The sequence below is a fragment of the Sapajus apella genome, unplaced genomic scaffold (genome assembly GCF_009761245.1).
Source record: "Sapajus apella isolate SASKATOON/1434 unplaced genomic scaffold, GSC_monkey_1.0 scaffold120, whole genome shotgun sequence".
Taxonomy (NCBI): Eukaryota; Metazoa; Chordata; class Mammalia; order Primates; family Cebidae; genus Sapajus; species Sapajus apella.
This window is the reverse complement of record NW_022437060.1, coordinates 879,598-894,337: the sequence shown is the minus strand read 5'-3', so window position 1 is coordinate 894,337 and position 14,740 is coordinate 879,598. Positions and strand designations below refer to the sequence as shown.

General features: G+C 37.4%; 1 long non-coding RNA gene across 1 annotated transcript; it reads right to left on the bottom strand.

Annotated features, from left to right (window-relative positions):
- Positions 1 to 1,450: 1,450 nt before the first annotated feature.
- LOC116538554 lies at positions 1,451 to 14,393 on the bottom strand. The gene is made up of 3 exons (XR_004263684.1): positions 14,300 to 14,393; positions 3,421 to 3,427; positions 1,451 to 1,466 (listed from the first exon to the last, which is right to left on the bottom strand). It is a non-coding gene; the product is annotated as an uncharacterized LOC116538554 (long non-coding RNA).
- Positions 14,394 to 14,740: the final 347 nt, after the last annotated feature.

Genomic DNA, 14,740 nt, shown 5'->3' with positions numbered 1-14,740 from the left:
ATGCTTAAGTCTTTCTACATGAACTTTTGAGTAGATTTATCACTTACAGTGACTTTTTACTTACCTATCCCAATAAAACAGAACTGAATTTCTTATTAAAAAAAGGAGCCATAAACAACAGAAAGGATAACATATTAAAAATAGCTATAAATAATTGTTAACAGATTAATTGCTGAGCATGAGGCCAAAGGTAGTAGGAGGAGAAGGAAGAAACTGAAATTTAATGAGCACCTAGGATATGCAAAGAATCACCCTGGGACGTATGTAATTATTATCTCATTATTCCTATGACTATTCTAGAAGGCAAATGCAGCTATAGCTCAATTTTTATTAGTAAGAAAATTGCCTCAGAGAAGTAAAGAAACCTGTCCATGGTCAGAAGGTAACTCTGTAGCAAATCTGGAATTTAAACTCTGAACTGGAGTTGACTGGCTGCAAGTCCTTCGAAGAGACCATGGCTGGTGACTCAGGAATTAGAAGTACAAGGAGATCACTTTTAACCTGAGGGACAGTGATAGTGCCATGCAAGAATGCTGGGATTTACGATAGGTCTCGATAGAGGGCAGAAAGGTAGAAATGGGTCACACATTTGTGTGGGAGTTGAGTTTGAAATGGTCAAGTTACATCATTTGAGGAGTACTTGAGAAAGAAATATGGCAGAAATATAACCTAAAAGTAACTATTAAAGGAAGATGCTAGAATCTTTCCTGTTTGGTTTACTTAGTTTGAATTAGTTTTGCTTGTTAGGAACAGTTTTCATTAGTCAATGCATTGAAAATCAATGCTCACAAACTGTCTACCACTTCTTAACTTTTTTTTTAATTAAATAATATATTTGATGAATGTAATTTAGAAAATATGAAATGCCAAAAAGAATGAAAATAAAAGTTATCAGTATTTCTAGCCTTATACACTGTTCTGATGTGTATCTTCTCAGACTTTTTAAGACTCAGAGATCAGTCTTAATATACTATGTCACAGGCTACACACTTTTCCTTAAAATATTGTGAGCATTTTTCTACGTCATTCAATGTCATTTTATACACATCATAATGTTAGTGTGTATAATCTGTATTCCAGAAAATACCTTAATTTACTTTATGAGCCCTTATTGTTTCATTCACATGTTTCTTACCAATTTTTACTTTTTCTTTTCTTTTTTCTTTCTTTTTTTTTTTGAGACCGACTTTCGCTCTTGTTACCCAGGCTGGAGTGCAATGGCGCGATCTCGGCTCACAGCAACCTCCGCCTCCTGGGTTCAGGCAATTCTCCTGCCTCAGCCTCCTGAGTAGCTGGGACTACAGGCATGCACCACCATGCCCAGCTAATTTTTTTGTAGTTTTTTTAGTAGAGACGGGGTTTCACCATGTTGACCAGGATGGTCTTGATCTCTTGACCTCGTGATCCACCCGCCTCGGCCTCCCAAAGTGCTGGGGTTACAGGCGTGAGCCACCGCGCCTGGCCTACTTTTTCAAATAAAACAATGCAGACGTAATAAACTGAAGAAAGGACAGGATAAAAAGTTATTTAAACAATTTCTGAAGAAGTATATTTAACTACTAAAAATGTTTATATAGTATGCAAAATTTCCCTTGAGGCACCAAAATTAGAATTAAATGAAACATAGTAAGTAGCAATGGTTAATAATTACAGATTTATTTTGCCAAGTTGATGCCAACTCAATTGGCTTGCTTTTCACAAAATTTATCTCGGCCAATGTATTAAATTTTAACATGATAACGTATACATTATATATATCCATTTCTTCAGAATTAGTGTGTTCCAGTGCAAATCTGCAGGGAGTTTAGAAGACAACGTGCTATTTTTCAAGAATATTTAGTCTTTAATAAGGGCAGCATAGATGGAATAAAAACAATAATGCAGCCATGTAAAAGAATGAGCTCATGTCCTTTGCAGATACATGGATGAAGCTGGAGACCATCATTCTCAGCAAACCAACGCAGAAACAGAAAACCAAACACTGCATGTTCTCACTCCTAAGTGGAAGGGGAGCATCATGCACCAGGGCATGTCGGGCGAGGGAGCAAGGGGAGGAGAGCATTAGGACAAATACCTAATGCATATGGGGCTTAAGACCCAACAATACCCAAAAAAGACAATAATGATATAACTTAATAAGATGCTAAAAATGTTTAAAATTTTGTTAAATCCCACATGATAAATAATTAATTCAAAATCACAATGCATTTTCATTTCCACCATACAGATGGAAAAATTGAGATTCTCATCATCTCAGTAATTTAACCACGGTGGCAGAATCTGCATAATCAATTAGTGATACCACCAGGTTTCCAATCAGAGCTTCAATACTAATGTCACAGCTTTAGCACTTGATACTCACAATTGTTCCACTTTAAAAAAACCATGTTTTAAGGCTTCGAGAATGGTGGTACTGTGTCTGTGTCCGTGTCCGTGTCCGTGTCCGTGTCCGTGTCCGTGTCTGTGTATGTACTCGTAGCAGGAGATGATGCATAGTAGCAAGCTCATGAACTTATTCTGGTGCCTCAGTGGGGCAGCAGCAAGGATATTCTTCATAGAGTTCTATCCCAGGGAATGCCCATGCATCTCAGTACATGTGTTTGTTTTCCTCATTAAATGGTTAAAGAATAATATGTCATTGAAAAGCTTTATTAATCAATGCCCCCATCTCCCAGCTGCTGTGGCTATTGTCTGGTAACAATTAACAGTTGTCACTTTAACTCCGCCCTTTCCTACCAGGGGGGTAGACCTCAGTCAGAGACTAGCCATGGAGTGCAGAAATTAGGCCCCCTTTTCTCAAAATGGGACAATGCTGGTGTGACTTGCATTCTGGCTCCCCCTACCCAGCTTCATCTGTGTAATCAGCTTCCATATGCACAGTTACTTAAGTCAACAATAGGCAATAGTTGTGTCTAGTTTAAAGTCCATGTAAACATAAAAATCACACAGAGAGTGGCATTCTAGGGTTATCTCCTCATTCTTTTATTCACTCACCCACTTATTAATTCATTTTCTCAATTATTAGTTATTCCAACTATTTCCCAAGTGTTGTTTTCTTTGTTGGTTCATTTGTTTTAAAGTACATGCTTTCAGTGTGTTAGGTCCTGAGAATACAAAAGCAATAACATACCTACTTATCCTCAGCCAATGACTCAACCTGGGGTGCAGAAGTTAGGTTCCCTTTTCTCAAGAGGGGGCATTACTAGTGTGATATGTATTCTAGAGATTCCCTATGCAGTGTGTCTGAGTCTTTTCTCCTTCCAAATCATTCATGGTCTCATGAAGGAAATAAACATATACATGCATTAGTGTGCAGAAGGGTCTTTAGAGTGTTTTTTAGGAGAAACTGTGAGTAAACCAAAGAGGAGTGTGCTTGAGAGTACCATCAGAGAAAGCTTTATAAAGAAGTGAGTAGTGGACCGTGTTTCTTCTGGCAGGGGACAGGGATGGATGGGGGAGGTGACGGTGTAAAAACCTTTAAGAGAAAAGAAGAAAGGAAGGGAAAGGACATTCTAAAGAGAGCACCAGCAAGCAAACAGGAGGAGTAGTGGCACACTCAAGTGTTAACTGGGACATCCAGAGCATAGAGCAGGGGAAGAACGGCTAGGAGGAGAAATGCCTGGACTAAGGCTCCAGATAGAAGTATGGAGTGCTGTGTTGGAGCTAAGACTTCAACATCAAGCCAAGAACCAGGCACTAAAGAGCTTTCAGCAGGGCCTTGGAGGCCGTTTCAGATGCCCCATGCTTACTGCAGTGCAAGGAGGGTTTGGCAGGCACAGTCAGAGGGCGGTGGAACAGGGCTGTTGAAATAGTTGAGGGAAAGGAGCCTTCATCAGTTGCCTCATCCTAGAAGAGAGGAGATTAAGGAGGCAGAGTTGATAAGACATGGCCCCTATCTGGGGGTGGGGTTAGGTAACAAGAGATGAACAATATTCAAGAATAAGAGGTCAGAATGAGGTCCCGGCTCCTTGCAAGGGTGCCAGGTGGTGGTTTAGTGATCCAGCCTCTTGCTCTCTGTGTGATCTTAGACCAAATCTTCATTCCTGAAAGGAAATCACTGTTTAAATTCAGTATTTTTTTTCTTACTAAGTGCTTGATAATCCATTAAGCAGAACAGTGCCCATCCTGAGAGACATTATTTATTTCCCACTTCAGCAAGTTTTCCATGAATTTGATCACAGAACACAAATATCTTCCTTTATGTGTTTTCTCATTTTTTAGTAGGTTGGCAGTTTTGAGGCAGAGTTTTCAACTCACTCAGCCTAAATTAAATATGCAAGTATAAAAGTGGGGTATGTCTAAAGGTTTTGTGATTCCATCTAAATACCAAAGCTTAATACAGTTTCTGACTTACAGAATAGTGACAGCGTAGAGATTTTTAAAAATAACATATTTGAGGTATGTCAATGAGGACAGTTGAAAACCTGATAGTTCACTCAATCCAAAATTCTATCTTCAGTACTTTTAAATTTCTGTAGTGTATCGGGGCAGGTGGGAAGTGTGACCACATACAATCATATCAAATTATTCAAGATGCATGCACCCAAAACATTAAAAGCTAATTTTAAAGAGCACTTATTAAACCTCTTGTAGTACCTGGTACTTATACACATAGTCAGCCTAGCTTTTATGGTAATAAAGAGAAAGAAATAAATATTTTTAAGTACCTGCTAAATGTCAGGTCTAATCAAAGGTGCTTTGCATGACGCACATCCCCTAATCTTTCCAACACCTCAGTGTGCTATCATCTGGCAGGCGAGCCCACAGGGGCCAGGAGACAGAAAATGCCATGCAGAGCAGGGTCAGGATTCCCAAGGGAAGCCCAGAGAGTTCCTATCTAGAGCCATGGCTCCTGTTCCTTTCATCTGACTTGTCATGTCATATTTCAATTTGCTCTAAATGAATCTCTTTTAAAATTACATGGAGCTCTCTTACTAATTCTACAAGTGACCACATGCATTTTATTCAGAAACTGATTACTTAGAACCAAATGAAAGAAATAAACAGAAAGTTTAACTCATACCATTGTTCAAACGAAGACAAAATGCAGCCTGAAAATCCCAGTTTCATTTTTGCTTTGAGTCAGTGGGAGCCAGAACAATTTCTTTGAAAAGAAACAATAAAAAGCGTATTCTGTCTGTTTAAAAGGTGAGATTTTTGTCTTCTCTTAAGAATTCCTGCCCAGAAGTGGCTGGTGTCTTCCCACATTTTTGCAAATTTCCACATGGAACTCCTCTAAGCCTGTGTTGGTCATCATCCTCAGGGCTTCCCCAGAATGAGCAGTTGGCTTTTGTCTGTGTGAAACTACAGAGGTGTTTCTGTGACTAAGTGGATCTAATATCTACCTGCAGTCAATGCATAAGCAACTTAATTTCATATCAAATAATCACTCCGAGGGGTCCCTCCGTATGAATAGAATGTGAGAGGATGGATTATTTGTTCTTGTTGCTTTTTTTTCCTTTTTAATTAGGTTATTAAAGGGATGGAATCTTATCAGGCATTCGTGTGCTCCCTGTAATAAAGCTGGCAGCAATCAAATCAATTTTCGAATGGCTGATTAGGGAAATCCAACTCCTAATTTGAAAGTCCAAGCCAAACTTAACTAGGGGAAAACGTCCTACATAATAAAGATAATCTGATTTTACTTACCCACATTTTAATAGTCCTGATAGGTTCTATTCTAAGTGCTTGATAAATACAAACTCATTTAATGTTTCTAAGAGTCTTGTTGCTATAGCACTCCTAAAATATCACCCGTTTTACAAATAAAGAAATGGAGCCACTGAGAGTTAAGTGACTTTCCTAAGGTCACATAGTTTGTAAGTGATGCATCACAGATTTGAAACCAGGTGAGGTCTTCCTTACCTCCCTTATTTGTTCTTCCCTGTCCTCATCAGTGGTGTAAGGTGTTTCATTGCTTCCAACACCTTTATTCAAGCCTTCTTCACCTAGGGGTGCCAAGAGGTCATCTATATCAGCAGGAGGGACAAAATAAGGACCTATGTATGTTCAGTTCCCCCACCCTGAAAAATGTGTAGTTCCAGATAAAATTTTACCCAAAGGCATGATGACAGCAGACACAGGGTGGGGAGGGTGGCAAAGGAATGTAGAAGAAAGAAAGGCAAAGGAGACATTTTAATGCTTGCATTGAGCAAACGTGGTGCTGATTGAACAGCCACTGACTCTTAGCATAAAGACTGTTACCATCATGCCCTGGACCCCTCACCTACAAAGAATAAACTTTTATTCTTTCTACTAAAGCAATAGGCCAATGTAACTTCCTACCTATTCCAGAACATAGCAGCAGTGTTAGGTGAAGGACTTTGATATTTTATTCACTAAATGACCTCATAAGGTAGATTTATTTTTCATGTCCCTCTTCCAAAGAGGTTCCCTGAGCTTTAGAGATAGGATGTTGCCTAAAGGCATACTGCCTCTAAGAAAAGACTGAACCCCAAAATTTAAATGCAAGACTTCTTTATTTGGAGAAATTTCCTTATAGAGTATTGTACAAATAATGAACCTTGAAAGCACAATCTTGTAAGGAGAGGGTGCTTTGCAACATAAAGTACAGTGATAGGTTATCTTTGGCTGCATTACGTAGTTTCTCCTGTCCTGGTTAATTATAAAAATAAAGACCATCATATTTAAAGTTGAATTCTGGCCAGTTTCCACCATTCTTGTACCTACATCCAGTTCTAAATAACTCTGAAGAGTGAGTGGGTCAAACTGATAATTTTCCCCCAAGTCTTGTAATTTAATTAGCAGTGTAGTTTTCAGCAAACCTTTTCTAGTGGTGCAATCTCAGCTCACTGCAACTTCTGCCTGCCAGGTTCAAGTGATTCTTGTGCCTCAGCCTCCCAAGAAGCTGGGATTACAGGCACCTGCCACCATGCCTGGCTAAGTTGTGTATTTTTAGTTGAGAAGGGGTTTCAGCATGTTGGCAAGACTGGTTTTGAACTCCTGTCCTCCCAATGTGTTGGGATTACAGGCGTGAACCATCACGACTGGCCCAAATGTTGTGTTTAAAAATTTTTTTATATATTTTCCCCTTTGGCATTCTTATGTGTCCTAAGGCTAGTCTATAAACTCTGTCACTACAAAGATTTATATTCCTTATTCTATCTTCCATAGCAAGAGAGAGAGAGAGACAGAGATTCATTATGAAGATTCACTTTTGATGTTGTCATTATGCAACAATTACAGAAGAGATATTGCAATCAACTTCCACTAGGCATTTTCTTATCATCTTGATTAGTTAATTAATTACAGTGGACCTGAGTTGGGAGTTCAATAGTTTTTTGGTTGTTTGATTTTTAGCAGGTATTTCTTGGGTTTGAAAGTTATAATACCTACCATTTTAAAGGCTAATGTATAGTTAGTTAAACCTTTGTAGTTCTGAAAAGTAATAAAAAGAATGAGTGATAAATAAATGGCTGATAAGATTTATCTGTTAGAGCTTACATTAATCTTTTCTAGGTTGAAAGGTATTTAAAAATATTAGTCCAGATAAACATATTGCCAATCTGCCTTTCATTTTAAATGAATCCCATTTCTTTTGTTTGCATTTCAATCCGCTTTAAGGAGTCACAAATAAAATATATTCTATCATAAGAATCATAAAACGCAGGTGTTGGGATGAAAGAGCATCTTAGCACTGCGCTTTATGGGGACATAAAGGAGATATATAATACAGTTAAAAGAAAGTTTGTTTTGCCTTTGTTTCCTTGGAGAAAGAATTTAAGAGTGTTCGGTCCATCTAGAAAGAAACATGTAAACCAATAACGTGCTAAAAAAGAAAATGGGGAAAAATGAAAAAGCCAAAGAAAGCCTTCCTTCACAGTGAGAACAACCATGAATGTAGGTTGTAAGTAAGATGTTTTGATTAAATGGCATTATAAATACACAACCTGAAAAGAATAAGAATGACCGTATCACAACTGTCATTTATTACTTCCCTGTTTATTTTTGTTTCTAAGAAACCGAAGTGGGCAACATAATCTAAAAATCGTCACCATACCCACTCAAAACACATTCCTCAGCTTTGTGCACCTGGGTTACAGTGTATTTGTAAACCCTGTCCAGGAAAATGATGGATGAGTCCTGGTCAGCTTTGGCATCCTCCAGGACCCCAGGCAAATGCAAATTTGTGGATCAACGGCAGCAGCAATCAATCCGTGTCTGTTACTAGGCAGCAAGGGCATTAAAATAATAATAAGACCGTGTCTTCCAACAAAGTAAATCAGACAGCACCACTAGCGGGGAAGCTCCATCTGTCCTTGAAAGGACTTGACATGCAGTCAGGCTCCAGGACCAAGTAAATACCCGTGAGCTTTTTAAGTGGATGCTTCCCTTGGGGTTAGCATTTATTTGTACCTTGATATGAAATGTTTCTGAAATCTGACTCAATCTTTTGCCAAAGACCAGACAGGTGGGAATGAGCTGACATCCTGAACTGCAATTAGCCCCTGGAGGTAATGCCTTCACAAATGGTCTTTCACTTGCAGTTGAAAGCCCCCAGTGTTTATCCTCAAAAGTTACCGGCAGAACCCATTATTCAGGAAGACTGAGCACTTTCAAAAGTGCTGTTTTTGACTCTTAAAAATGTGCAACAAAAAATATTTTGTTAAACTGTTGCTTTCCTTAGGCAAAGCAGAATTTGTTTAGTAACAATAAATTCACGGGAAAAACTGCACAGCTACTGCATTTGGTCAATAAGACCTTTTTCCCCAAAGATGTGACCATGATGGCGCCTCCGATGTTAACAATGGGGAACAAAATACCAAAGGATCAAAAAGGGATAGAGGGAGAGGATCCACAAGATGTGGAGTTAGTAATTTTTCAGATGTGAGAAGAGCAATAGATGAAAATCCACATTTAACTTCCTCTCCGGAGCAAAAGAGCTTTAACATGGAAAGTTCCATTAGAGGGTTGAAAATGACCCTTGAAAAATAAATGCAAAGAGAACAGGGGTAGAAACCCTCAGAGCAATGATGAGTAACTGGTCAAGCACAATTTGCCAGGCCATTCCCTGTGGCTAGTTTATGTTACCTCCTGTAATACTCATGGCCATCCTGCAAGGTAGTGCTATTCTCGCCTCTTATGGAAGACTGACCTGAGGTTCAGTAATATATGTTTTAATTTCAACCAAAATTAAGTTCTGAAAGAGGGCTGCCTGTCCCTTGGGGTGTACGGTTTTTCCCACATTGCCCTTAAGTGATATTTACACTTGTGAGAGTTTGCATTTTCCTAGCAGCTCCAATGATTAGGTTAGCTGATGTTCTGCACGGTGGGGAAAATAAAAGGCTTATTCTTGTGCAGCTTCTCATTGTCACACCATTTGGAGACATTCAAGATTCTAATTTTCAGCTTTGCTGATGTTCATATTTGGGGTCACAGCTGGCCTCATGCCATTTCTGATGTGTATCCACAATAGAAAAATAAAAGAAGATATATCACTTGATAGCAGTTTGCCTTTCATAAAATTATAGCACAGATTTTTTAAAAAATGTAAAGCTCTCAAATCACTTCTTAAAATTGTTATGTGTCTTAACAGCTAGAGTGAATGAAAAAGTAACTAAGTATTCCCTGAAGCTTTCTAAAATTAATTTGAAGTTTGATTTTTAAAAAAAATTTGTAATATTTTTCTGAATATTCCAGTTAATTTAGTTAGATCTAGATATCCATTCTTATTTCATGGGATAATAACAAAAAGACATTAGGACAGAAATATGATTTTAGTTCTATAAGACATGTATTATATTTACACCTGGCATCAGAATTATCTAAGACAGTCAAAGTCACTCATATTATTTTGCATGAAAGTTGAGCTCTTCTATCTTGTTTCTGAAAGAGGAGAGAGAAGAGATGAGAGAAAACTTAAATGAGAATCAAGTCAGAGGAAAAACTGAATTGAAGAAAACAAAGATAATTCTACAGTAAAATTGCAAAGAAATTTTTAAGTTTAAGTGATGAAATGTTTCATTTGAAGTGGCTCCTGTTGCTTCTTAGTCATCAAATCTACCTGGTGATTATTGTTAATTGATATCCATGAAAGGCTTGACTTGTCTATTTGAGTGAATGCAGCATCTCCTGATAAGATGATCCTAATTCTGAAAATAGCTGGAAGGCCTTTACTGACATCTTGCTTGCTTACATACATATTATATGCAAGTATACATATTATTAAGAGCTATGTGTTTTACATGCCTTACTTAATCTTCATAATAATTTTAAGATACTGTTTTGAAAATATATATAGTAAAATATAATGAAATCAAATTCAGATATATCTGATTTCAAAGTCTACAATTCCAAAATTCTATGATATCACTAAAGTTTCCTATAGTAACATAAATTAATAGTAATAATAGGAAGGACTTTTTATAAGGGTTTTATACTTACTCTCTGCCATCACTAATTTAAGAACATTTAACTCAGTCTCAAGAACCACAACATATTATTAATACTTTCGTTTAACACAAAGCACAGAAAGGTTAAGTAACTAGCCCAAGGTCACAGTGCTAGTAAGTGAAGGACCTAGGATTCCAATGTAGAAGTCTTTATCTTGTGCTTCAAAGTATTTCCTGCATGTCACAGAGAGTACTTGCAAGTTATATGCCATGTAAAAATATCTGTTATTTAAACATCAAATCACGGTTTCAGGCTTTGAGCTGCAGTCTAACTCTGAAGTCAGTGCTTTTTCTACTAAATTAGTGGATCTCAGCTGAACTCTGTGGTACACGCCTGTAGTCAGCTACTGGAGAGGCTGAGGATTGCTTAAGGCCAGGAGTTTGAGATCGTGGTGTGCTATGATTACGTCTGTGCATAACCATTGCGCTCCAACCTGGAAACGTGGTGAGAAACAGTCTCAGGAAGGGTGGAGGGAAGGAAGAAAGAAGGAAAGAAGGAAGGAGGGGAAGAAAGAAGGGAGAGAGGGAGGGAAGGAAGAGACAGAGGGAGGGAGAGAGAAAAGAGAAAAAAAGAGAAAAGAAATAAAAGAGAGGTTACTATCGTCCTTCATTGTGGTAAAAGATAACCACTTTAACAGGAAAATGTATGGAAAGGCATTCTGCTCTTCCTATTTGTCTTATGTTATTACACACTGGTATTCATTTTTGTTTAGTTTTCTGGGTACATGGTGGCTGTATATATGTATTAAGTACATGAGATTTTTTGATACAAGCATACAATGCATAATAATCACATCGGGGTAAATGGGATATCCATCACCACAAGTATTTATTCTTTGTGTTACAAACAATCATACTCTTTTAGTTGTTTTTGATGTACAATAAATTAATGTCGACGGCAATCACCTTGTTGTGCTATGAAATAATAGACATTACTCATTCTTTCTAACTATATTTTTCTACCTATTAACCATCGCCACTCCCTCACCCTTGCCAGGATGGGTTTCCCTGCCCAGCCTCAGTTAACCATTACTCTACTCTCTACCTCCATTCTTTCCATTGTTTTAATTTTAAGCTCCCACAGGTAAGTAGAACATGAGATGTTTGTCTTTCCGTGCCTGGCTTATTTCACTTACCCTAATGACCTCCAGCTCTATCTATGTTGTTGCAAATGACAAGACTTGATTCTTTATTTCTGAACAGTACCACATTGTCTGTAGGTACCACGTTTTCTTCATCAATTCATCTGCTGGTGGGCACTTAGGTTGCTTCTAAATCTTGACTATGAGTGAAGAGCACTGCAATAATTATGGAAGTCCAGATATCTCTTCGATCTACTGATGTTCTTTCTTTTGGGTCTACACCTAGGATTGGGAATGCTGGATTGAATGGTAACTCTATTTTCAGTTTTGTGAGAAATCTCCAAACTATTCTCTATAGTAGTTGTACTAATTTCCATTCCCATTAACAATGTACAAGGTTCCCTTTTCTCCACTTCCTTGCTAGCATTTGTTATCGCCTGACTTTTGGATAAAAGCCATTTTAACTGGGTGAAATGGTATCTTATTGTAGTTTTGATGTGCGTTTTTCTGATAGCAATGTTATAGAGCACCTTTTAATATGTCTGCCATTTGTGTGTCTTCTTTTGAGAAATGTCTATGTAGATATTTTGCACATATTTTACTGGATTCTTAGACATTTCCCAAAGAGTTATTTCAGTCCTTTATATCTTCTGGTTATTAATCCCTTGTCTGTTGGGTAGTTTGCAAATTTTCTTCCGTTCTGTGGGTTATCGCTGCACTTAACTATTTTCTTTGCTATTCAGACGCCTTTAACTTCGTATAACCCTACTTGTCCATTTTTGCTTTAGTTGCCTTTCTTGTAGGGCATTACTGAAGAAATCGTGACACAGTCCAAAGTCCTGGAAAGTTTTCTCAAATTTTTTTTAGTAGTTCTATTGTTTGAGGTCTTAGATTTAAGACTTTATTTAGATATGATTTTTGTACACAGTGAGAGATAAGAGTATATTTTCATTCCTCTGCATGGATATCTGGTTTTCCAAGCACTATTTATTTATTTATTTAAATAGGTTTTGGGGGAACAGGTGGTGACTGGTTGCATGGATAGTTTTTTAGTGGTGATTTCTGAGATTTTGGTGCACCCATCACCTGATCAATGTACACTGTACCCAATGTACAGTGTATCCCTCATCTACCTCCCATCCTTCCCCCCAGGTCCCCAAGACCCATTATATCATTCCTGTGCCTTTACATTCTCGTAGAAGAGCTCCCACTTATAAGTGAGAACATATGATGTTTGATTTTACATTCCTGAGTTACTTCACTTCGAATAATGTTCTCCAATTCCATCCAGGTTGCTGTGAATGCCACTATTTCATTCCTTTTCATGGCTGAGTAGTATTCCATGGTGTGTAAGTATCTGTATATACATATGCCATTTTTTAAATCCACTCATTGATTAATGGGCACTTGGGCTGGTTCCATATTTTTGCAATTGCAAATTGTGCTGCTATAAACATGTGTGCACAAAGTGTCCTTTTCACATAATGGCTTTTTTTCCTCTGCATAGATATTCAGTAATGGGATTGCTGGATCAGATGGTAGATCTATGTTTAGTTTTTTAAGGAATCTTCACACGGTTTTTCCTGGTGGTTATCCTAGTTTACATTCTCACCAGCAGTGTAAAAGTGTTCCCTTTTCACCACAACCACACCAATCTATTTTATTATTATTATTTTTTAATGACTATTCTTGCAGGAGTATGGTGGGTATCACATTGTGGTTCTGATTTGCATTTCCCTGATTATTAGCAATGTTGAACACTTGTTTTCTATATGTGTTGGCTATTTGTATATCTTCTTTAGATAATTGTCTATTCATGTCCTTAACCCACTTTTTGATGGGATTTTTTTTTCCTTTCTTTCTTTTGTTGTTGTTGTTGATTTGTTTGAGTTTCTTGTAGATTCCAAATACCAGTCCTTTGTTGAATGCATAGTTTAAAAATATTTTCTCCCACTCTGTGGGTTGTCTGTTTACTGTGCTTATTATTTCTTTTGCTGTGCAGAAGCTTTATAGTTTAGTTAAGTCACATCTATTTATCTTGGTTTTTGTTGCATTTGCTTTTGGGTTCTTGGTCATGAAGTCTTTGCCTTAGCCAATGTCTAGAAGGGTTTTTCTGATGTTATCATCTAGTGCTTTTATGGTCTCAGGCCTTAGATTTAAGTCTTTCATTCAGCTTGAGTTGGTTTTTGTATGAGGTGAGAAATAAGGATCCAGTTTCCTTCTTCTACATGTGGCTTGCCAATTTTCCCAGCACCATTTGTTGAATAGGGTGTTCTTTCCTCACTTTATATTTTTGTTTTCTTTGTGAAAGATCAGTTGGCTGTAAGTATTTGGCTTTATTTCTGGGTTTTCTGTTATGTTTCATTGGTCTATGTGCCCATGTTTATGCCAGTACCATGACATTTTAGTGACTATTTTCCTTACAGTTTAGTTTGAAGTCATGTAATGTATTTGTTCTTTCTGCTTAGTGTTGCTTTGGCTATGTGGGCTCTATTTTGGTTCTATATGAATTTTAGGATTGTTTTTTCTTATTATTGACCTTTGAAAGTTTGATTATTAAATGTCTTAAATAGTCTTGTTTGGTTTAAATCTGCTTGGTGTTCAATAATATTCTTGTACTTGAACACTGATATATTCCTCTAGGTTTGGGAAATTCTCTGTTATCTTTTTGAATGTTTTCTACCCCTAGCTCTCTCTCCACCTCCTTGTCAAAGCCAAAAACTTTAGATATGCCCTTTTTAGGCTATTTTTAAGATCTTGTAGGTATGCCTCAGTCTTCTTTTTTTGTCTCTTCTGCCTATGTACACAAATAGCCTCTCTTCAAGCTCACTCATTCTTTATTCTGCTTGATCAATTCTGCTGTTAAGAGATTCTGATGCATTCTTCAGCATGTCAACTGCATTTTTAAACACTAGAATGTCTGCTTTATTTTTTTATTTTAATCATTTGTTAAATTTATCTGATAGTATTCTGAATTTTCCCTGTGTTATCATGAATTTCTTTGAATTTCCTTAAAACAGGTATTTTGAATTCTCTTCTGAAAGGTCACATATATCTGTTTCCCCAGGATTGGTCCCTGGTGCCTTATTTAGTTTGGTGAACTCATGTTTTCCTGGATGCTCTTGATGCTTGCAGATGTTCTTTGGTGCCTGGGCATTGAAGAGTTATTTACTATAGCCCTTGCATTATGGACCTGTGTGTATCTGTTGTTTTGGAAGGTAATCACTGCAGCATTATGTGCATTCG